At 33.1% G+C, this 23965-nt stretch overlaps 1 protein-coding gene across 1 annotated transcript in view; it reads right to left on the bottom strand.

Moving 5' to 3' along the window:
* LOC119640093 (homeobox protein 2) overlaps nucleotides 1-22211 on the bottom strand; it is a 128391-nt gene extending 106180 nt beyond the window's left edge. The window contains exon 1 of the mRNA XM_038037906.1: nucleotides 22007-22211. The gene's annotated coding sequence lies outside the window, so the exon portion shown is untranslated. The remainder of the gene's footprint in view (nucleotides 1-22006) is intronic.
* Nucleotides 22212-23965: the final 1754 nt, after the last annotated feature.

The raw sequence follows: 23965 nt of genomic DNA, 5'->3' as shown, positions 1-23965 counted from the left end.
GCACCGCATTACCATTTATCAGGGTGCAATTGTGGACAGTGAAATTGAACTGTGGCCATACCTCCTTCACTGGCGATGAACGCAGTAGACGATCAAAAACTGCAACCACTAGCAAAAGAAGCGTTTAATTTAACCAAGAGATGTTAAGTAAGACGGTCAGATTAAAGGTAGAGAGCTGCTTCTCTAAACATATTCCTTAGATCTAAACTCCGAGGACTATCACCTGCTTGCAAATCCCCCAAAAGGACACAGGAAGAAGACAGAGGAAGAAGATTTGCATTAAATGATGAGACTGTTACGTCAACTGAAGCATGTTTTGCGAGTTTCGACAAAAAAATACCGGAATGAACCAGTGTGTAGCTGATATTCTTTTTGGGTTAAAAAAAGTTTGCTAAAAATATTTTTTCTCACATATGTTGAATGTTTCTTCTTCTATTTCAACACTTTGGCGTTAAAAGTCAATTATTAATTGCAAAGCAAGGCGAAGGAACATGCAAGTGAATGTAATCAAATCGTTTTAGAATCGCAGAAATATGGAATCTCTATTAAGTACCTGTGGGTGTTACAAACGGTGCGAGAATATTAGTATGTTCTCATCTTCATGTATGAATGCATATACATAAGTAGTACACGAGCATATAAAATATGCGTAAAATGCTTTTCAAGAGTTAAAAATTATATCTGAATTACTCAACCTCGTACGTAGCATACTCCCTCTTCGAAGAAGAGGTTGTCACTAAATGCTTTAGCTTTAGCTTTGGTCTGAATGCCGTGGGTATTATATGCAGAGTTTTGTGCTGCATGACAGTTCAACGTAATGCGATTTAATTTATTATTTATTTCCACTTAACAGCACGAATATACAACAAAAACAAAAACGTAAAATAATAAAAGCACAATAAAATTTCATCCAGTAAGAAACAAGCAAACACAAACAAAAACAAATAAATGAAATAAATGAGTATACGTGCAATAAACCAGTGGCAGCACACATGGCGAGAGCACAAATACGAACATGTTGCACAATATTGCAACAATATATATATATATATATATATATATATAAATGGGTATGTATGTATGTCCATGTTTGGATCTACATTCGAGCCATGAATACACACCGAATACATTTAAATTCAAAATATCTCCCCATTCATCATACACAACAGGCTTACGAGAAGGAAAAGTATTTTCCTATATGCACACAAACGCATTTGCTACTGCATGTATATTGGAGCTATTTCGCCGCCGAGGGAAGTAAGTGAATCTCAGTCATTTAAAGTGCGCAGATTTCTGTAACTAGGACCGTAAGCAACAAATTTCACTTTGGTATCTCAATTTTCCCAATGACGCGTAAGACCAACATTTAATTGTAGAAAGCCAGACCGATGAATCCACAGATGAGATTCAATCGTTTTGAAATTTTATACTCAATCCCAAATCGGGTATCTGTCCAGTCTAGCCTCCGACAATCGTTTCTGGTTATAGCCTTTCGTACGGCTTATGATATTTCCAAAAAAAAAAAGAAAAAGAAAAAGACAAAATAATAATTAGAGCAAAAAATATTGCATTGCATTGCCATAAAATTGGCGAAAAATAGAGCAAAAACGTATTGCGCTCGCACACATTCGCATTGGCACTTGAAATATTGATTTATTCGTTTTTTCACATTTTAATATTTTCGAAATATTTAAATTCTACGAAGGGAAAAAAGTTACAAGCAGTTACAATTGTCCAACTTAAGCCGAATTATTGATACCCTTTACTAGGTAATTTTCGAATTCGAATTTTAAATCAAAGATTTTAACTTGTCCTAAAAAAGCCTTCAGTTGACCTGTACCCTCTGTAGGTAAATAATTTTCATAACCTTCTTTAAGTTCAAACGATTTTAATGCGCCGGAAGTCCTTAACTTTGCTCTACGGGCGAAAAAACCGAATTATTTTTAATCTCGAAATTCGGAACTTTCCCCATCTTTATGAGCTTTGAATATGTTTACTTTAGAGCTTAAAAATGCATGTCTTGAAGAATTTCATCCCATGCGGGATTGGAGTAAGTAAAAGCTTGAACGGACGGTTTTGGATAATTACACTTGAACCAAGCAAATTAATAATATATTATATAAGACTAGATTTAGTTTTTCTTCAAGTGTTTGACAAAATGAATATGACAGCCGTAAAGAGTTTTTTAATAATAAATGTGTGCAAAATATTTTCGTTTTCATGTGCAGAGATAAATAAAAATATTAAAGCAATGTGTGTGAGTGCATGTAAATATATGCCACTCAGAATCAGAGTTATCTCATAGCCATACGTAAATAGTTTAACAATATTTAAATTTTAAACGGAACAATATATTCACACATGCCCGCTCGTATTTGTCCGTCTATAGATCTGGATAGAGCATGTGATGTCTCTGACTGATTCTGCTTGTCTGTGCAGAATATATGTTTGCATGTATGCACCTATATGGGTGTGTGTGTGTGTGTGTGTGTGTGTGTGTGTGTTTATATGTTTGCATTGCCAACTTTTTGTCTGGCCTTGCTTATATATATATATATATGTGCATATATATCTATATATGAAATTTCTCCAATATATTCTATAAGTAATTGTGTTATAATATTAAAAATATTTACAGTTCAATAGTAAATAAATGATGAATTGTTTAATTAAATGTTATTAAAAATGGATTTTTTCTGAAATAAGTATTTTCTCCATTTCAACTTGCAAGAGTTGCCAACACTTCGTATTTTCTAAAAGATTATAAAATTGCTCCAAACACACTTTTACCTCAGTGGATTAATATCATTCAGCCTTCACGCTACTTATAGAAGTGGTTTTCATATTAAAGGATTTCCTTATATTTTCTTTTAATTTTCATAAAATGATTTTTTGTCGGCTTATAAGTAGCATATTACCAAAGAAATATGTCACGAACTCATTCTTAAGAACAGATTGTAATCTAAAAAAAAAAAAAAGATCCAAACCATTCTTTACAGATATTTTAAAATTTAAACGGGAAACTGTGGCAGGTTGAGATGATAAATAATTGCCTGAACATAACCTGAACCTTAAAAGAGGAAAACGAGAAATTTGTCTCTCTTGTGAAACGTATTCGAGTTTATAAAGGTCGATTAAGTTGACTTTAGAAGTCTACACTGCAAGTGCTTCGAATAAGACCGATCGATAGTATTACATATTGCAAGGTTTTTTTCTTCTGCTTCAGATGTTCAAACTAAACTAAAAGTGTTTCGAGTAAGAAAGATCGATAATATATCGATGGCAAGGTTTTTTCCCTTAAACTGAAGTGTTCCTTATAAAGAATATTTAATGAACTTTTTTAAATAATTTCTATGCTTTTCTCCTAGTTCCACTTCTCTTCTGGTGAATCAAGGCGGGTGACTTTCATATACAGTCCATGGATAAAGGAGAAAGATTATGCCGTTTTACTAGAACAGACTTTCTTTTGAAAATAAGTTACAGGCCGTGGCCGCTTCGAGTTCTCTGTTGTTTCGGTGGACCGATAAAATAAAGGCAATAACTTCGGCTATGTCGCCAGTGCGCTTATAAGAATATTAGCAGTTTAGACAGAATTGTTTTCAGAATTGTGGATTACTTTTCTAGGTAGCATATGTGCGAGTTGATAGGTTAAACTCTGTGTGTATGTGTATATATAAATATCCATATGAATGCATGTATATATAAATAAATATATATCCAATTTCAATTTCTTCCATTGCAGCGTATCGAGACACAGATATGGACAATAAATCGGCCAAGGCCAAGGCTGTTAACTATGCTAAGTAACATTTTGTCGAATGCGATTCTGGAATAGAGCGCAACAAATTATATCATCCCTCCATGTAAAGGCATACCTTCGATGAATGCTCTTATAGAAAATTAGGCAAAAAAAAAATTTTTTTTTTTTTTTCAATCACTAAGGGAATGCCCTCTACGCGTGTAAAGTGATAACGATCAAGAAGAACTGAGGAAACCGAAGAAGATGAAGAATGGTCGTAGCCTAATGGATGCGTGTCCAATCGGCAAGTGTTATGTGTCTGCCGGGTAAACATTTACTACCGCTACGACCAAATTTGGTCAACTGCACTGAAATTCGAACGCAACCGCACTTTGCTCGTAATCGCGATTCTTATCTATTCAACCACTCAAGTGGATTCTGGGTGTAACATGCATTTACGTGAAATTAAGGAGCCGTCTGTCGTGAAAAATATGAAAATCGTAATGAGTTTACCGTCATTTGCCGGGACTGAATGCCTTTGACGTTTTGTACATTTGATGCTTAACAAACGTCCGGCAAAGTCACTGACTAACTGAGCGCACTTAAATTCACTAAGTCGTTGACAAGTTAGTTACCTTACTAGACATTTTTTCTTTTTCGGACTTAGTTTAGACGCTATAAGTTTTCATTGCAGACACCAATGGTTAATCAAAAGGTCAAAATCCATTCACAAAAACAAAATTGTTGTCATTTACAGGAATAGAACAAACTATGCACGCACACTATGCACACACAGATCCCTTAAAACTTGGTACTTTCCAAGTAACTGCCAAATACTTGTTGCTTGATTTAACAGAAAGCTGTGCAATGGTGAACTGTAAATATATATGAATGCATCTCTTGCTCTTCACTGTACAAATTTTAATTTTAATCGTTTTGCTTACTCGGGTTATTAAAGCAAATTATTTGCTAAATCAAACAAAAGCTTTTAAACATTTTTATTATAGTTTTGTGATCGTAACAAATGCATTTGAGTTAAAAGTGTTGCCTATCAGTTAAACACTATCTACAAAGTCCTAAAGGGGCATTAAACATATGTACATCATCTGAAGCTGAACTGTATTGTAACGTAAATGTTGGCGCATTATTAGCAGATTTTTATTGTTTACTGTATTCATTTCTATATATATATATATATATATATGTATATATATTTATATATATGTATATGTGAATGCATTTTCATGGGGCTTTTTTCATTTTCCTTCTCTATACTCATTTCTTTTTTTTGCGAATTTATATTTTTACGCTTAATTGTTGTTTAAATGTTTACGTACGCATATAAAAAGTACATTCTTTCATTAATTGATTTTCAAATTGTTGCCATAAAGTTTTTCAATAAATAAATTTTATAAGATTTTTTTCAATCAATTAACCGACCGGACCGAATCGGACCGGACGTTTGTTAAATTTATTGCTTGCAAATTGTAGCCTTTTAAAATCTTGTGAATAATTTAATTATACGATTGTATGTTCAAATGATTGAGCTAATGGTATACGTAGACAAAATTAACATTATTATTTTTTTATTATTATTATTACTATTATTATTATTATTATTATTGTTATTGTTTACGGCTTTGTATTAATTTATTTATATCTTTATTGTAATGAATAAAATCTATACTAAACTTTCAATTCTAATCAAATTGTAGGGCCACTTACTGTACAATCCACTTTCATTACGCAGCAGAGTATGTTTCAATATGTTCTTGTTTGAGCTAAAATTTCTAGTCGTCTTAAGTACATCAGACCCTTTGTCTATTTGAATCATCCAATGTCAACTGATGCGGAATGCTTATGAAACTTGAAATGGAAGGCTAGAAATCCAGCAATTATGTTCTGAACGCTCTATATTTCAGCGATTGAAAATAACTTATTTTTTCTTTACTAATTTTTATGATTTCTGACCCTCGCTCTGTTTTCTAAACTTTAAAATTATGGTAACACCTTATTTTATATATCGATTATGCTTTTTTTGTGTCCGACGTGCGTAACGCGGTGATGGCCAGAACGACGTGAGGACGGAAACAGAACCAAAGAAATAGGTAGAGGGTGGCCGCAGCCTAGTGGATGTATGCCCTATCGATAACAGTTATGTCTTCACTGACTGAGCACTAACTATACAGCTGCGACCAAAGTAGATTCCGCCGCACTCTGACTTGAGACCGTCACAACTAACTTGAAAGTTTCTATTTCTATCTACTTACCTACTCATGCGGACGTCCTTAAGCTTTCGTTCAGCAACGTTTCTGTTGAAGCGAAAATGGAATTTGAAAAGGACTTTTTTAAAAAATGTGTTTGTGTATGGCCAAGGTCTCAGTGCTGTAGAGCATACTTTCATTAGGACTGATGTTCGATGGCGCTTAGAGGGAATCGAGGGCTCGACTGGTGAAGATGTAACATTCCCCATTTCCCATTTCTTTGTGATCATTACCGTAATACAACTACTCGTGACATATCATGGTGATATGTTATACAAAAAAAACGTAATCACTCAATTTCAAAATTTGTCTGTAAGTCTTCACTCTTTCTTCTTCTTTAGTTGGCTTGTTAAGCCTTTGATCTCAGCTTAACCTAAAATTTAGTACATTTTTTTATAGATTTGTCCACAAAAACGGGTTGAAACTATTATCAAGTTTTAAAGGATTTCCTAAGTAAATTGAAAGTTAAATAAAAACCAATTGCACGAGTGAACGCTAGCATTCTTCTATTTCTGGCAGAATATGAATCCTCCGCCGAAATAAGAATTCAGTTTCTGAGAGAATCCAGTTTCTGCTACAATTCTAAGCATCGGGCTGCTGATTAGACTAACGCACACCCTGTTGATAGAAGCAAGTTACCAGAAAAGGACGCCCATTGCTTTCGTGTGGGGTGAGAAGGCGTAAAGAGGGGAAAGGTGCGGAAAGATGCGGGTGTACTCGTTTTCGTAAAACATTTGCAACATTCAACTTCAGAGACGCTATAGTCTATACATATTCTTGATAAGTATCAAATTCTCAATCGATTTAAGCGTGTTTGTCGGTCTGTGTGCCTGTATAGTGTCTACGAAAGGAATCAGTTCAAACCGATGAAGATGTAGTACCACGTACGTCGAAAACACATCTGCTTTGAAGATTTTCTGTTTATGTTCCGGAAAGATGGATAAAACCGTCCATGTCTACTCAATACTAAGAACTATGGAAGTTTAGTTTTTTTCGTTTTTTTCGTTTTCAATTTTTGTTAATATGAAAGTGTTGGGTGCAAGAGATGCGGTATAGCGAAATATAATTTTAAGGTGTAACTATGTAAAAAGTTATATTCCTTCTATATATTCATTTTGTTCGTACACTTAGAGAACTTGCAGCATTCGTCAAGGCAATACAACACCAAGTAGGCGCTTTCTTCAAAATTCTTGAAATTGTTAATTCTACACGAAATCTTTGAACGAAATATTTATCTTAAAAATGTAATCTTTAGAAATCTCTTTTAAACGAAAAAGAAAAAAAAAGAAAAACACTTCAAAAAACATTTCTCATTCCCACACATATCTCTTCATTGTTCGCAATGTTGCGAATCGAACGATAATTTAATGATGACATTCAGTCAAAGTAAAAGGAAAAATGTCTCCCTCTTACTATGTCAATTTTTATTTTCCTTTATAGACGTTATCAGTGTTCTCATTAATCATTAAAAAAAAAAGAAAAAAGAAAACAAAGTAAAGAAAAAGTTGTGTTGATTCGTTTAAGATTTTAATTAAAATAAAATCATTGATTTTAATTTTCCTTTTGATTTCCTCAAGAGCTGTTCGCAAAAAAAAATAAAAAAAATAAGAAAAATAAAAACCTTTAATTGCTTATCGATTCAACTGTCATGTTTAATTAAAATGTTTTTCTTTTTTCTTTCTTTTTCTTGAACTTTTTTTTATTATTATTATTAATAAAAAAAATAATAAATAAAAAAAAAAAAACGGTAAAAAGAGAAAATTCTTTTAATCACTTCATTTATTTGCAAATTTTGATTGATTAACTGTCATATACGTGTTACACGAACGTGAACACCACTGGCTGTTTGTCGTTTGCCGTTTGCCGTTTGTATGCATTGTTACAATTTGTGTTGTGATTGAATCACTTTAACACACTACTTGAAATTGTTGTCATTGAAAATTTTCTGTTACGTTGTGCATATACATACATACATACATACATACGTTCATATGTACTTACTTACGGACGGGGTGTTGGTTGAACGATAAACGCAGACTACTGCTAAGGCTACCTACCTACCACACAGAGATACTCAAGTAGACACGTTGTTTCGCATTCGAGCAATAGGCCGCCGTTTAATTTTGCTAATGAAAAATTCATGTTATTGCCATCACTTGAGTGAGTGCAAAATATGGGTACGCGACGCTGTGTCCGTGTGTGTGTGTGTGTGTGTGTGTGCGCGTTTATGCTTTTTTGTAAATTTTCGTTTTTTTCGCATTTATTTTTTTTGTATTTTCTTATTGCTGATGTGGTTTATTTCTATTTTGTAAGTTTTTTTTTCTTTTTTAATTTACTTTTGATTACTTTTCCTCTTGACTACTTTAAATAGCTGTTGTTGCTGCTGGTGTTCGGTTGGATGGTTGCATGGTTAGTTGTACTTGTATGGCTTTCGGTTTATTCTACAAGTGTATCATGTTGTAATTGTTTTAATTTTTTATTTTTCTTTTGTTTTGTTTTTCTTGTTTTCGTTTCTTTTTTTTTCATTTAGCGACAATCATTACCAGACTTGTTGAAATGATATGAAAGACGATCGACTATGCTTGTTAATAATTATCTTTTGTATTAACCGTATCCGGCTTAAAATGTAGATATATAAAGAGAGAGAGAGAGAGAGAGAGAGAGATAATATCGATTAAATAAAATTTATTCAGTCAAGTTATTCTTGAAGTTCTCAAGAAACTTATTACGTTTCTGTTCGAAGCAATTGCTTCTCTTTATTGAGGACGGAAGTAAAAGCCAATTTCAGGTCAAAAACTCGTAGGTTAAACTCAAGTTAAAGCTTGACTAATTGATAAAAATTAAAATTTTTATCCCACGGACACTCACAGGCGGTTACATCTAAAAGAAATACAAGTGCTTTCCGCTTATAGGAGCAAACGAACGGACGGCATCTACTTACCTGGGCCACTCTGTACCCTTTCTTACGTATTGTCTCTTCCAGCCCATGATTTGCATTGGGAGACCACGAAGTCGCACTTATGAGTGACCCTAGAAATAATAAAGTCGCTGTACCGTGATTCAGACAGACGCAGAGGATTTCCGGACATAGCCGTTGAACCTTATTATTACTATTTTTCTTTTGTTTCTTTTTTCTTAAGTTAGCTAAGACTTTCTACCGTAGCGCAGAATAGATTAAAGTCTCTTGAAAATGATCGGTGACTTACAAATACCCTGCGTGAGTCGTGGGATGGTTTTCTTAAATTTATGCGGATGTATTCGCTGCCACGGAACACCTAAAATAAATACAATTTTTATTATATTGATTGACTTAAGATGATTTATTTAAATACGTTTGCGTTTATCCGCCCAAAAGAAAGAACATTAAATATTTTATAAGCAAATCTAGTCCAAGCTAGTGATTCGCTTCGTAAATTTTTGTCAGGCCTCTACTCGTGCTATTATAACCGCTTTTTATGGTAAGAAGGTGTAATTTTTAGCCAAACAATATAGAGTATTGAAAGGTCGGCCTTACCCAACTATGATCTTTTAGTTTGTTTTAAGGCAAATTTTAAGTTGTTTAAAGGCGTCTTTTGCCGAAATTTAGTTTAGAAACCTACAGAAGGCCGGAATTTACGGGTGAATATGTTATCGAAACTCTTCGGAAATTACTATCTATGTTATAGTCACTGCGAGAATTCTTATGGTTTTTTATTTTTTGATTTTTGAAATTCATACAAAAACATATATAGCCCGCGTCTAATCCTGTCCACTCCTAGATCAAGTGTTTCTTTCTTTCACCAACTTCTAACTTATCGTATTACATATTCCAGTGCGATCTTTTACTGTGGAACAACTTTTTATGCTTTCTTTGCAAAACAATATAAGCGTTACGAGTAGGCAAAAAAAAGGAGCGATTATGAGTGCAAAAGGTTAATTAAGTTCAATATCAAGTTTCTCAGTCGTTGTACGCAACGCCTGCTTAATTCGCCTTATAAAGATTGTCATTCGAAACGGGTCAAAATATAGTTGCAACTTGTTTTGATTTGAGCAAGAAACTTCTTGAAAACGGGTTTGATGGGTCACTGTTACGACTCGTCCCCGTATATAACATTTTATAATAAACAATGACTTCCCAACGTGCGTGAGGAGATGATTTATGACTATTAATAGGTCATGAAACGCATTATTACGGGAAACGAGACTTGCATATATGCATATGGTCCGGAAACAACCGATCAATCGAGCGAATATCGTGCAATAAGCGAGCCTAGACCGAAAATTTCGCACCGAAATTGCTCAAAAGTCAAGGTGATGTTAACAGTTTTCTTCGATGATCGCGGTGTTGTCCACTATAAACTCTTTCCGCCCGATCAAACTGCTAACAAGGAATATTATTCGAGTGCTATGCGTCGTTTATGTGAAGCTATTCGAAAAACGAGACCAAAATATGTTTATTAAATTGGCCTTACTTTTTGGACGCAGTAGTACATTCCGACACTTTGCGTACTTTTACTCTGTCGTTAGCCGCTTTGCTTAGTCTGCCTGAAAAGCAAGATCTATAAACGCTCCAATTATTTCTGTGAATTTAGTGCAAACCATGCCGATAACTAATTACCGTAATTGACGGTCGCTTTTCATTCCTAATTATTGTGAGTCTATTCTTAATAACCAGATTTAATTGACGTCGACTGGGAGCTTTAAGGCATCCAATAATTAAGAGTTGACATCACATCTCTTTTCTAGTTATATTGAAAAGCACGCAAGCAACTGAAAGCGAACTTTTAACATTCGTTGTTAGTGCAGCCCAAGCAGCTTGAAATTCATCTTAATTTCCTATCGATTTCTGCGAGTTATTTTTTGTCTATCCGCCTGAGTGGCCGAAGGCGAGGAATCTCGACTAGCAACTCAATGCTCGTGGGTTCAAGTGCGGTAGAGTTTTTAATCGAAAGCCGGTGGTCTTAGATGCTAGTGCTTTAAGAGCTTAGTCTTACAATTTATTTCTCTGGCGGAATTAATAATAATAAGAATAATAAAAATATTTTTTTTTTTTTTTTTGCATATTTGTGAGCCAGTGTTGACTTGATAGCTAAATAAAATCACTAAAGCTAATGTTTTAAATCGTTTACTCATTTTCCTTAATTTTGTTTTTTTTTATTATTGACTTAATACATTAATGTTGGCAATCGTTATTATTTTAAATTAAGATTTGTTGTCAACGTCCTCTAACACACTTGGGGCAATAAATGTATTTCAATTAACCCATATTTAATTGATTTTTTCTATTTATTTATAATTTTTTTTTTTTTTTTTCGTTTTCAATTGACAATAAAACGATTTATTGCAATTTAAGCAATTACAAAAAATACATCAAATTTTTGTTGTTGTTTTCTTTATCTTGATAGAATATAAATGTGAGAAATAACAACAAATCAATGCCGACAATAACTAAACACAGATATTAAGATACACACAGGCAGCCGAAGTGGCAGTAGTAGTAGTAGAGGTAACAGCAGCAGCAGCAGCAGCGGGTATAGGAGCAATAGCAATAACAGCGGCAGTAACAAGTAAATAAACAAATAATGAAAAACAACAAACGTAACATGAAAACTGGTTCAGATTACCGACACTATTGTGTTGCCTTAATTAAGTTGTTGTTGCGCTGTGTAGTGTTGTGTAAAGCGTTGTTGTTGTTGTTTTCATTTTTAAATTTAACTTGGCTGTAAATTATTAAATTAAATACAACGACATAAGTAGACGGTTAGAGAAACAGGAACAATTATCAACGAAATTGCAAACCTTCATGCTTATATAGGAGGGAAGGCGAACAAATAAGTCAATGGGGTAAGGAACGAAAACACCAATAAATATAACTTTAAAGTGATCTTTTCTCTAATTAATAGTTGCAATGTAAACACTCATAAGCTTTTTTTTTTTTTTATTCTTATTAGAAAATGTTTCTATGAAACTATTAAAGTCAGTGTTTATTGTTAGCGCTAATTATTGTGTTGGCGTAAGAGCATACAAAAGACTTGAGTAATGTTGTCCGGAACGCTATTAATCAAATCGTGATTATATCATCCCATAAGTGTTATGGGAGAATGGTTATATAAAATGCTTGATATTCTTGTTCGCGATTTTATTGATAATAATAATAATAATAATAATAACAATAATGATAATGACAATAACAATAATATAAGAAATATTCTAACATATAATGACTCATGTCTATACTTTATTGCGTTTAATAGTTGTGGTACGTTAAACTTGTCATTCCGTACGTAGAACTTTGAAAAGCCTTTAAGATACTTTTTGAGATATATATGTATACTTCAATAGGGTGAAATTCAGACTTGATTTTACCAAGCCATTGGGCCAATTTTGATAGAAAAAGAGAGCAGAAACAGCAATCTTCGGCACCAAGAGCCTTTACCTGCAGCCTTCAAACCTTGAAGTTCACCTACTTTTAGCCATCCTGAAGTGTTTCAACTGTAATTGTCACGTGGATATGTTTTGAGGAGCAAGTTATCAAGCTGTCTATTTCTTTTCAAACTATTTAATATAAAAAAAATTAAAATAGCTTTGCTTGCGTAAAATGTTGTCGATACACATTGCTTTTAGCATATCGATAAACTCTGGGTGCACTTCCCATAATTTTACTAAATAGGTTTTTGGCACGTTGGACATTCGATGGCGGCCAACCAGGAATCCAACAATTGAATGTCGGGTCTGCGAAGATTCGCAATAGGCTTAAGCAGATTGTTCAATTAATTATCCAATCTTTGGCTTTTATTTTTTGGTTCCACGGTCCCCGGGAGCACCCAAAGCAATTTTCCGCTGTTGATTGGTGTGGAGATGCACTGCAAGCGGGTGCCTGACTTAAGAGAGATCTTGCACTAATCTCAATTTGCCATTCACGGACTAATCAGCCCAAGGCGATGAGTATGTATGTTCTTACTCCATATGTCATCGGGCAAGTTAGATCTTTACAGCGTACACCCACGTCCCGTTCAGAGCAATATTCGTCCAAAGCCGTTTCAGCATTTTCAATTCTATCCTTTCTTTGCTCATTAGCCAATAACTTGCGCATCCGCTTTGTTCTCTTTTCGATTTACTCGCAAGCTCTTGGCCAAAAGCATCTATAAAAATAAATCATTCTTTTTTACTTGCCGGTAGCCTTGTTCGACTTCGGAGCGGTATGCTTCGGATGCGAATAATGCCTGCTTTTCCTCTTTGACGACTAATACAACTACTGATAACAAGTAAATCAACATTTTTTAAGTCAGTTGACCGTCAACATTTAACATCCTACATTTGCACATTCTATGCGCTAGTTAAAATAAGTAGCCTCTTTCAGATCCTCCAGACATTTTCGGTCATGCTAATTTCAACTCCTTTAAATGTGCTCGTGGGCGTAATATTTTACGTATAGTTTAAGTATAGTGACCTGTGGCAGCAATTTGTATATGCAGGACGTTATGACCTATGCAGATCACGCCCAAGCTTTAGAATGCCTATATTCCCTCAACCGATTACGTTTTTGTGTATTCAGTCGTATTCCTAGCAACAGCAGATAGACGTCACAAGCCACACGTTCGGTTCCCAGTTATGTTTTATACTTAAATAAATTTTGCAGACTTTGGCTATCACTATTGCAAAGTCACGAAAATTGTGATAAGAAAAATCATTGTTCTATCTCACTGATTAGTGATGGGTCACAGCGCACGGAATAAGGCTGATTGTCTCGTATTTATTGTTCGATAAAACGTATGAGCTTTTTAAAACAGCACTAACCTAGCGAGGATAATTAATTAATTAGTTTGATCTCATCTGAAAATAATCTCTAGGTTTTTTTTTTTTACAAATTTTTTTTTAATTTATTTACTTCTGTTGCGAGATATTCCTGTTATTTAGATTACAGGCGAATAAAAAAATGTGTTTAATCAATTTCAAAATTCTATGAAATTTTACTTGTCGTTCATTTAAATAAATAAATTAATTTATACATACACATACACACACGCATTTATAAGTGCACTTACCAACATGTGTAAATTGTATGTATCTGCAAAATCTCTCATGTAAACAAATGAAAAATGACTATAAAAAACAAGCACTTACACACGTATACCTACGTACTCGTTTATTGCAAACCGATAATATTGAAAAAAAAGACAAGAAAATACATTAAATTACAAATCAATTGCTTTGACACTCTGTAGGTGTTTATGGGTGTCTCCTGTATAAAAACGACGGCTACAAGCGAATTTATAGAAAATGTGCTGAGGATCTAAGACTTATAACGTAAGTGAATTTCAAGTTTTTCTTGCTTTTCCTTTGAAGCATACCTTAAGCGGCGTGTATTAAATAGCATCAATAGCCATTACTTATATTGGGGTCTTAGCTCTAGGTGCTCTAAATTCAATATGGGTTTGTACTTTGTTTCTCGTTCCTACAGGTTTTAGGCCTGAAAAGTCTAGCGACTGAATTCTTCTGAGTTCAGAAATCGTATTCTGTTAATCCGAATATATAGCATATGTAACATATCTGGTATAACGAATGTAGCCTTACTTTAAGCCCGGTTTCTCTCTTTCTTTCAAACTGGGAATAGGGCTGTGTCAGTCCGGTTAAATGGTTTACGTTTCAGCAGATACTGGATAGACAACTATTATTATTATTAATTGAGCCAAAGATGAATTCTAAGATTGAAGTCTTAAAGTATTCGCAACCAAGCCTGTCAGCTTTATTGAAAGCTCCACCGCACTTGAGATTTGATCCTTTGCATATCGGGCAACTTTGATATAACATATTTATATCTCTGTTCTATCTGGTTTCTCTCGTTTAAATTCTAAATAGGAGCGTGTCAGTCCAAAAATGTGACTTACATTTCCTAATGTCTTTTATATAACCAAAACAGGCTTTTTTTAAACTCTCATCCTCTCCGTATTTTTTCGGTATAAGTATAAAAGCTCAGTCACTCACCCAATTGGAAATTTCCCAAGTAAGCGTACATAAGATACGTAAGGAATTGATAAATTTGATCATGTTTGAAGGGTGCTGAACAGGAAGAATCCCCAAATTGAAGCAATTAACATAGTTTGGCTTGAGAGACGATTATAAACATCATTATCATATTCCGAAGACCCTGTGGATTTTTTTAAAACTAAAACTTGTCATGTTAATTTAATTAGTTAAATTTATTTTAAAAACAAAAAGTTGGTCATACGAGAAGTGTCGGGCCATATTACGTTTTTGATAGGGAAGAATCCTTTTCCAATAAAGCTAAGCTAGAATTATCTGTGAAAAACTTTTTAGAAAATGAAGGTGAACTTTTCTTCCCCTACTTTTATAATATTAAGGAGATATTTTAATTAATCTTTTTTTTGTTTTTAGATTAAGAAAATTTTGTTGGTAAATTTCAGAAAACAGTTAGTAATGAGTAAAGAAAATGATTCTAGGCTCAGTAGACTGGCAAGCTCCTTTAAAAGCATGTGGTGAAATGTGGGCAAAACAATGGGTGAACAAATTTGTTCTAATATCTGTACCTTTGCCAAGGAGTATCGCGAGTAATAAATAGGTTATCTAGATATCTCTTGTCATAACTTCAGCAGATAGGGCATATTTATTTGCTTAGAAGATCTCTACTAAGTTAAGGACTCTTTGTTGGAAAAGTTTTCGTTGCAACTCGCCTGCTCTCTGCGGAAATTCCCACATTTTTATAGATAAGATCGTTTTTTTTTCGCGAGTCTCAAATATTTTTGTATATAATCGTATTATTTTTGACGTGGCCGCCATCGCCATTAATAAAATTTCTGTTTAAATGTCGACTTTATACTGTTTTTTTTTGTTTTGTTTTGTGTTTTTTTTTTGTCCAGAGATAATGCCAGAAACACACAACGGTAGTCATCGCATATAAAGAAATATAATTATTAAAACCAGTCATGAAAACTCCACCTTTACCAAAGCGTTAACTTTATTATCAGCAAAAATGTTAAAGACTCATTTTAGTTGACTTGAGGATATGCTAGCCACAACGGGAATACTGTTGTTAGTGCATAAGCAACAAATAATCAGCCGCCCGACAAGTGTAAACTAAGCTGCATTTTATGCACATATATACATATATATGCATATATGTACTTATATTATATATATTTCAAAGTTTAAACATATACACTTGTATGTGTGAATATTTGAATATATAGATAGATAGATATACGTGTCGCTAACATTACATTTCTTTACAAAGTTTATTGCGAGTAAAATCAACAAAGATTAATGCTAACTATTTTTAGTCGAAAATCAAGTTATCTATGTGTGTACGAGTGTGTACGCGTGTTTTCTTTTTTCTTTTTCTTTTTGTTTTTTTTTTATTGCATACTCACCGCAAAATTAATTAATCATATATTTTTATTGAAGTCAATATCAAAAAATTTCCTATATATGTATGAGTGAGTATATACATACATATATATATATATATATATATATGATACCTTTTAAGAGACTCCGGTAATAAAATAGGTGGAGACTTAACGATTAATGATTGCATATTAATACGGTCAAGCCAACTTGACTGACTAACTAATTGACCGACTGAATGAATAAATGACTAAATGACTATTTTCCTTATCAGCGAAGAGTGAGAGAAACTGGTTAAACAACTTCTTTTTACATTTCTTTACACAACATATTAATCCTCTATGATTTAATTAATATGTAAATGTAAGTGTATGCTTCTTTCTACATATAATATATGTTTGTTTAAGAATGCCGTTTGGTATACTGCGCCTTTATTCTGCAACATTTAACTCTGGTTTGTTTTTTTCGGTTAATAAATGGCAGCAATAATTGACATTGCAATTATCACTTAAAATACTAATTGCAGGAAATGGACCATTGCTCGATATTACCATTATTGTTATAAACGCATTCCGAGAGTATGGTGTGATAGTAATGATTGCTTGCTTGTCTGCTATTGGCTGTCTCTTAAAGTTGTTGTTGTTGTTGTTGTTGTTACTTCTTTATAAATACTTAGTGTTGGCATCAAGTTCATTAAACACGAAACATCGACTTCGACTTGGACTCTTAGTGTAGTGTAGAACAAGAAATTCTCTATCGTTTGCATGGGAATTTCTATTAAAGTGATTTACACAATAGTAAAGTGTATATAAAAAAATTAATAGGCTTTACTGTTAATTGAGATAGTTCTTGTTGTTTTGTTGCTGGTCCTACTAATAAAATGTTTTGTACTGTTATTTTATGATTTTATTGTTGCATTTAATGCATTATGAATTCTGCGTTCCGATTCAATTGTAGATTTATTGCTAATAGGTTGGAGGGAAAGTTCCGTCGTATTTTAAATAGGCAGGTAAATTTTCTTGTAAATAAAAAAAAAAAAGTCATCAATAATGAATTCAAATATTTTCTTTAAAATGCGACAGAATTTTCCCTCCAACCTATTATTATGTAACTACGCTGCACTATGCTGTTTTCGTTAATCCTTAGTTCCTCTTACGCTTATTACTTTTCCAATGTATTTGCTTAATCTTGGTACTCTTTTGCTGCATTCTTTGCATTTTGATCTTTGTCCAGGTAATTATATGTTTATTTCTCTTTTCAGCAAAAAGCGGATAACTTAGTTATTCCATTTGCAAGGCGTATTAAGCATTTAACATAAGACTTACTGCCTATTAACGATTGAAACGGGATTATAATACTTATAGAGAACTGGATGATTGGTTACAACAAAAATAAATCGATGACTATGCGTAAAAAATGCTTGAGGAGTATGAAAATATAAATCGATTTGCCTCTTGTCATTACAACATTCTAAGTATTTCGCATCTGGTATTCTTTGAGGTTTAAAAGTTAGGAAAAAATTTGAAATTTGTTATACACGTCTTTGATCAGATCGAATAAGACGTTACCAGAAACGAGGTCAAGAAAGTAATTCAATCGTCTTCATTTTATAAATTCGATTTCAAGATGTGTCCTTAAGGTAGAAACGAATCAGATATGAGGTGAAAGAAGAAGGAAATCTGAATAACTATTAAAAGAGGAACTTCCTCCGCAGGGTCTTATCTGTTTTAATTGTAATCCAAGCTGGTAACTGAACCAAAGTTTAATATATAAAAACGAAAGAAACTTCAAGAGATAAGAAAACATTTATTGGTTGATGCACATTCTGCAAAAGCTTGGGTTCAATGCGCAGCTTATGCAGAAATTTTTGGATAGTGGGGTTACTGTTCTGCAATTGTACGCAAAGTTTCTCAACACATTTCCACCCCAAAGTTTGGGTCAACTGTTTGGTCGCTGTCCAAGACGCGGAATACACTTCTAAGTGTTCGACGTGGCAGGAGAAAGAATGTATGAACATATATACAGGAAACTCTATCGATTTTCTCTCAGTGTATTTCCACTACAACGTAAGGGGATATTTTTTAAAAAAAGTTTTTTCTCCGAAAACGCGAAAACAATTTTCCAAGAATGTCATGATGGAAGCGGCAAGAAACTCCACTGTCGAGTGCAAAGTGTGCCGGTATACCGCAGAAGCAACTAAGCTTCTGGTTCATTTAGATTTAGCAGGAAGCGCATGTGTTAAGCTAAGGCTGTTAGGCAAGACTTCTAAAGAGACCCGCACAGCAGTTTTTTCTCAACTGGATCAGCAAATTCTAATTAGCTTGCTCTTAGAAACCAGATTTCCAATGCGAGACTGCGCACATCTCTTTTAAGTCGAGAAGTTCATAAATTGGGAGATGTTGGACGAGATACGTAAGCGTTCTGCTAATGCAGAATGTTGTCGAGTTAGTTTCAAAATGTCGCCATAAAAACGAGAAGTTGTAAATTTCCTTTAAGCAGAACCCAAAAAGTTCTATGGCAAGGGAATTGTAAAATTACCAGAAGTTTTTCATAAATGGATACTTTTTTAGACTCCCTGTGCCGTAGACCTTATCCTCCCGTTTTCGCTAAAAGTCTTCGGTGTTAGCGTACAGATTATACTAAGTATTTCATATTAAACCCTACCTGGGCATCCGGTTAGGGTCTTTTTTCTTAAAACCGTCCTTAAGCTCTTCATCGTAAATCTTAGTAGAACTATTCTCTAATACGAACAACTTAGGGTTAGGGGTTGTGTACCATAAAATGATTGGCATTTAAGTTTCACTTTAACAGGAATATATTTCTCTTCCATGGATTATTTGCATTGAAATTAGAATTTCTCTCTTATTCCGCATGCACTTTCTTTCAATTGACTAAGGCTTAGGCGCATCTGTTATGCGTACACTTCTTCGATATATACATGTCCTATATATATATATATATATATGTATATATATATATTTCTTACAAAGTAATGAGTTATAAATAATCATAATCAAAATAAAGTGTCGTCAATGATTTTAATAAGTGTGTTTTCCATTCATTTGATGAACAATTCTCTGTTACCTATAGCTATATAGTCACAGAAATTTATTTAGAAACTGCAGCTGATGACACTTTTGTATAATCAAATAGAATTTTCTATATTTATAGAAAAACCCATTAAATGTATTTAAAACGATACTTATACCATTTATTATATGTATAACGAGATATGAGTAAGAATTTGAGCAAATAATTGATTGGATGAGTTAGTTATACATTTTTGTCATTTTAAGTTCACTTTAGAGAGCGTTTTCTATTTTAACTCCTATCTTCTAAATGTGGAAATATATTTAGTGTGACATAATATGCAATGTCCGGAAATAGTATGCAATGAAAATTTCATAAAACATACGACCCTTCGATGTTTACGTGATTGGTTCTCATGCCCTTTGGTGTTCAATTGCATAACTAGTCTATTAATAGAGGAACACAAGATTTCATTATTTTTCTTCTGAATAATTTCCACAGAAAACCATGAAAAGGATCTACAGACTACTTTAGCAGGCCGATGTTTGAGAAGGGTCAGCAATTTTGTCAATTTGCCCCACTGAAGATAAACCATAAGCAAGAACGAAACATCCAAAAAAATTCTCTTTAGTGTGTGCAAACTGTTAGACGTGAAGCGAGCTGCAGTTGCTTGTGGTGCCGCCGTCAAATGCAATCAAAATAATGATATTAAGCTCCAGCTACCTTTAAAGGCAGAAAGAATTTCAATTTAGTTATCTGTCCGATATAATCCAGCCATTCCCGCTAAAATGGAAACTAATGCTAAATATTAAATCAGTACAGAGTTGCATCTTCTGTAACTCAAATGTGCTTAAGTCGGCTCAAATTAGGTTGAATTAATTTGTTTGAAATAAGAAAAGAGTAGAAAAATTATGCTATCTGTATCTCCTTTCAAAATGCTTCTACTCGATACCTAATTGGTTATATTGCTAAGAAAAAGCTCCATCACCTGATAGACCCCATGGCATTTATTTTAAAGTTAAGCCAATTTTACACGGATAATATATCCGTATATAATTTTGAACATTCTATCTTGTTCACCTTACGATCACTAAGCAGAAAGCGCAAAAGAAGTGGAGAAAAACGTGGCCACTTATAAGTTTGGGTGGACGCTTTCCGATAGAACGAAAAGAATATAATAATAGGCTTCTGCTTTAATAAATTCATCGGAGTAGAAAATTTCTTAAGCTTTTAAATCAAAATCTTTGCTTGTAATGAATTGCCAGTAACAAAATAAGTAACATAATCTCTTAGGAAATTCTTTATTGAGTTCACAGGCAACGGATCCTTTTAAATAATTTGATTTAAATTTTCGTTATTATTATTTTCGAGTCAAATTCCCATAAAGAGAAATGCAAATAATAAAAGAAATTTTTTCAAATATTCTTGTGTTTTGCTTTGCTTTCCTTCAACAGCAATTGTGTTTTGTTAATCGCCGACTTGCTCCAGTTATGCGGTTAAGTCCACAAGTTTATAAATAATGTTTTTGTACATATTTTCCTTCCTCACCCCTTAGACATTTTGTACTATGCATTATATTTAGTCAACTTGCACTTGTATAGAGAATATGTACCGTTAGAAGAGAGTTACATCGAAATGTCGTAGAAGAGCTTATGCGTCCTTGGAAATTAAATGAGTTTCAAATATGTATTCGCTCTATCGCTCTCTCTCTCTCTCTCTATATATATATATATATATTTATATATGTATGTATATCAAAATTTAATTTCACACTTTCGTGTTTGGTTAATGATAAATAGGATTTAGATGATAAAAGAACGCGAGATTTTGCTATAACTGAATGACAGAATGAATGAAATGAGACATATGGGCGAAATTCATCAACTAAGCCTTACGTAATTATAATGAGATTTCTACCACAGTGCTACCACACATCACATCCTACAGTTTCTCTATATAGATGGAGAATTTCATCAAGGTCTACGTTCAGCTTTTATGAATTTTATATAATATATATATATATATATATATGTGTGTGTGTATGTGTGTGTATGGGAACACGAGTTTGAAATAAGAAAAAGGTTTTGTGCAACTCTTTGAAAAATATTATTTGGAAAGAGCTTTATAGAAATTTTCTAAACAAAAATGTTATTTATTTACCTTAGGTATGAATGAATACATACATATACGTACGTATGATTTCATAAGTTTACAATTAAATAAAATGTTGCAAAAGAATAACTTTTATTATTATTATCATTATTATTGTATGCATATACAATTTTTTACATTTTATTTCATTTTTTGTTTGTTTGTTTGTTTGGCATTTCATCGACACACAAAAAAGGTCACGTGTTGCCTGTTGCAAATCTACGTTCTCTGAAGCTTTTTTGAGAGATGAATGCGGGCACGCTCGGGCCCACATTCATACATTATGCCATCCTCAAAGCAAATGCTTATGCCTGAATTTCTTTGACTGACTACACTAGAAAAGTTTATATAAAAAACCGAAAATTATTATATTTTTATCCTTATTTTTAAATGCTTGTTATGTTTTTATTAAAGAAATCTAATTATATTAATATCGACAACATTCATACATTCATAAGCGGTTGAATATTTTCCTTACCTGTGCTTAGAATTTTTCCCAAAAGCTCCTTCGCTACGTTATTTTCTGACCTCCAAGAGTGAATGTTGTTTTGCAATTATTTAATTATTTCTTTTTTTAAAGAGAACAAGTTGTGCAAAACTAATCCACTTTAGTTAATTAAAATTTTTACTTGCATATATTTATTTTTTGAAAAGTTTTTTTTTTTCGTTTTTTAACATTATGTTTTTAAATTCAAACATTTATTCCATAAGTAAATATTATTATTTTTTTTTTTTTTTGTTTAAATATTTATTTATTTATTTACTTTACTTTTTTTTTTTTAATAAATATTTTTATGAAATTGAAATAACAAGAATAATGATTAAAAGACCTTTTTATATTTTGGGTTTTTTCACACATATATTACACGATTTTGTTTAATATTATTTTTATGCTTTAAATATATGCTATTGCAATTAATTATTATTTATTACGTGATTTTGATTAAGAAGATTATTCCATTTTTTTTCATTTAATGTGTTATAAATAATATTGGAGTTGCCCTTCGTCCTGTCAATTAAGGTGAGTGTATTTCTGAAAATGTATTTAAAAAATAATTTCTTATTAAAAAGAAATTCACATTTAAAAAAAAAGTGATAACATTTTTGCACTTCATATAGGATAATAATATTTATTATGTTAAGTTCCTCTTTAGTTTTTTCCCTCTTACTCTTAACTTATGCGAAAATTTGAGTTTTATTATAAACACAATATAGTGGGACTAGTCGCGCCATTAAATCACGCTCCACTGAGAAGTGATTGAGAAAGTGGCCTTTCCCGAACCATTCCCAATATCGTTCGTTCTTCAGTCCATGCACCAAAACGTCAAACATATGGGAGGACCGGGAGGCAGACAAACTTCTGAAAGTGATTCTGAATCTATCTGTATAATAAAAAAAGATCTATTTCACTTCCTTCTCTGCATTAAATGCATCCGCACAAACTTAATATACTTTTGTACCACACATGATATAGGATATCAGAGTAGAGTGGCTCGATTTTTAGATATTTAAGCCTTGGGCTATTTGGTATGCGTCGGTATACGAACTTTTATCAAAATATCTCACCGCAACAGAAAGTACTATGACAGACGTTAGACAAAAAGACGGACACAGAGTTAAACACGCACAGGTCGATACTGAAAGGAAATCTCAATCGACCGATTAGATGAAAAGCAGACCCATCTCAAGTCCTGTTGTAAACGTTCTTGTACCAAAAGCAGTGTACAACACGAACATAGAGTGAAGCGAGTTTTAGGTGTTTAGAGGTGCAAAGAAGGGGTCTACAGCACCAATAATGAAATCCAGAACATTTCTCAATTAAATGGTTATTATGCAAACTGTTATTATTATTATTATTATTAACATTATTGGTATTGTTATTATTTTTTATTTTGGTTACTTTGTTTAATACTCTTCTATATAAAATCACATAAATCGTGGCGTATGTGAGTAAAATGTTTAAATTTCTTTATTCAGACACTTTTAGGTCTCTATGTCTTAAAGGTTTGCAGGCCTGTACTATTACGGCCCATTGTATTTGCTTATATTTAGTTCAAGCTCTTCTAGTCGTTTTTTGGAGTTTGTGATATAAGCCCTGTAGGGTATTATCTCCGATCTGCTGCAGTTTCTTGGTTGCAGTTCTTTACTGCTATCTGTTGCTTCAATAATTTTCTAAAAACACTGTTTCGTTGCTAATATTCTGTTGACGGAAGATTGGTACGTCCTAATACGATATGATGCATGTTTTCAGTTTGATATAATGGCAGAGCAATCTTTTACAGGCAGAGTAAACTTTTAAGTGGTTTCTCCTATAATGTCTCTCTCTCATCTGGTTGGTGACAGCCACGCTAGGCGCTTCTGTTTACGGGAATAGCCATTCGGATGTAGGCCCATAGATTTAAGCCGTTTTGTTTATTTGCTCTTGATCGCATTCGTT

Source organism: Glossina fuscipes, unplaced genomic scaffold (assembly GCF_014805625.2).
Source record: "Glossina fuscipes isolate IAEA_lab_2018 unplaced genomic scaffold, Yale_Gfus_2 115, whole genome shotgun sequence".
Taxonomy (NCBI): domain Eukaryota; kingdom Metazoa; phylum Arthropoda; class Insecta; order Diptera; family Glossinidae; genus Glossina; species Glossina fuscipes.
This window is presented reverse-complemented; position numbering and strand designations above follow the sequence as displayed.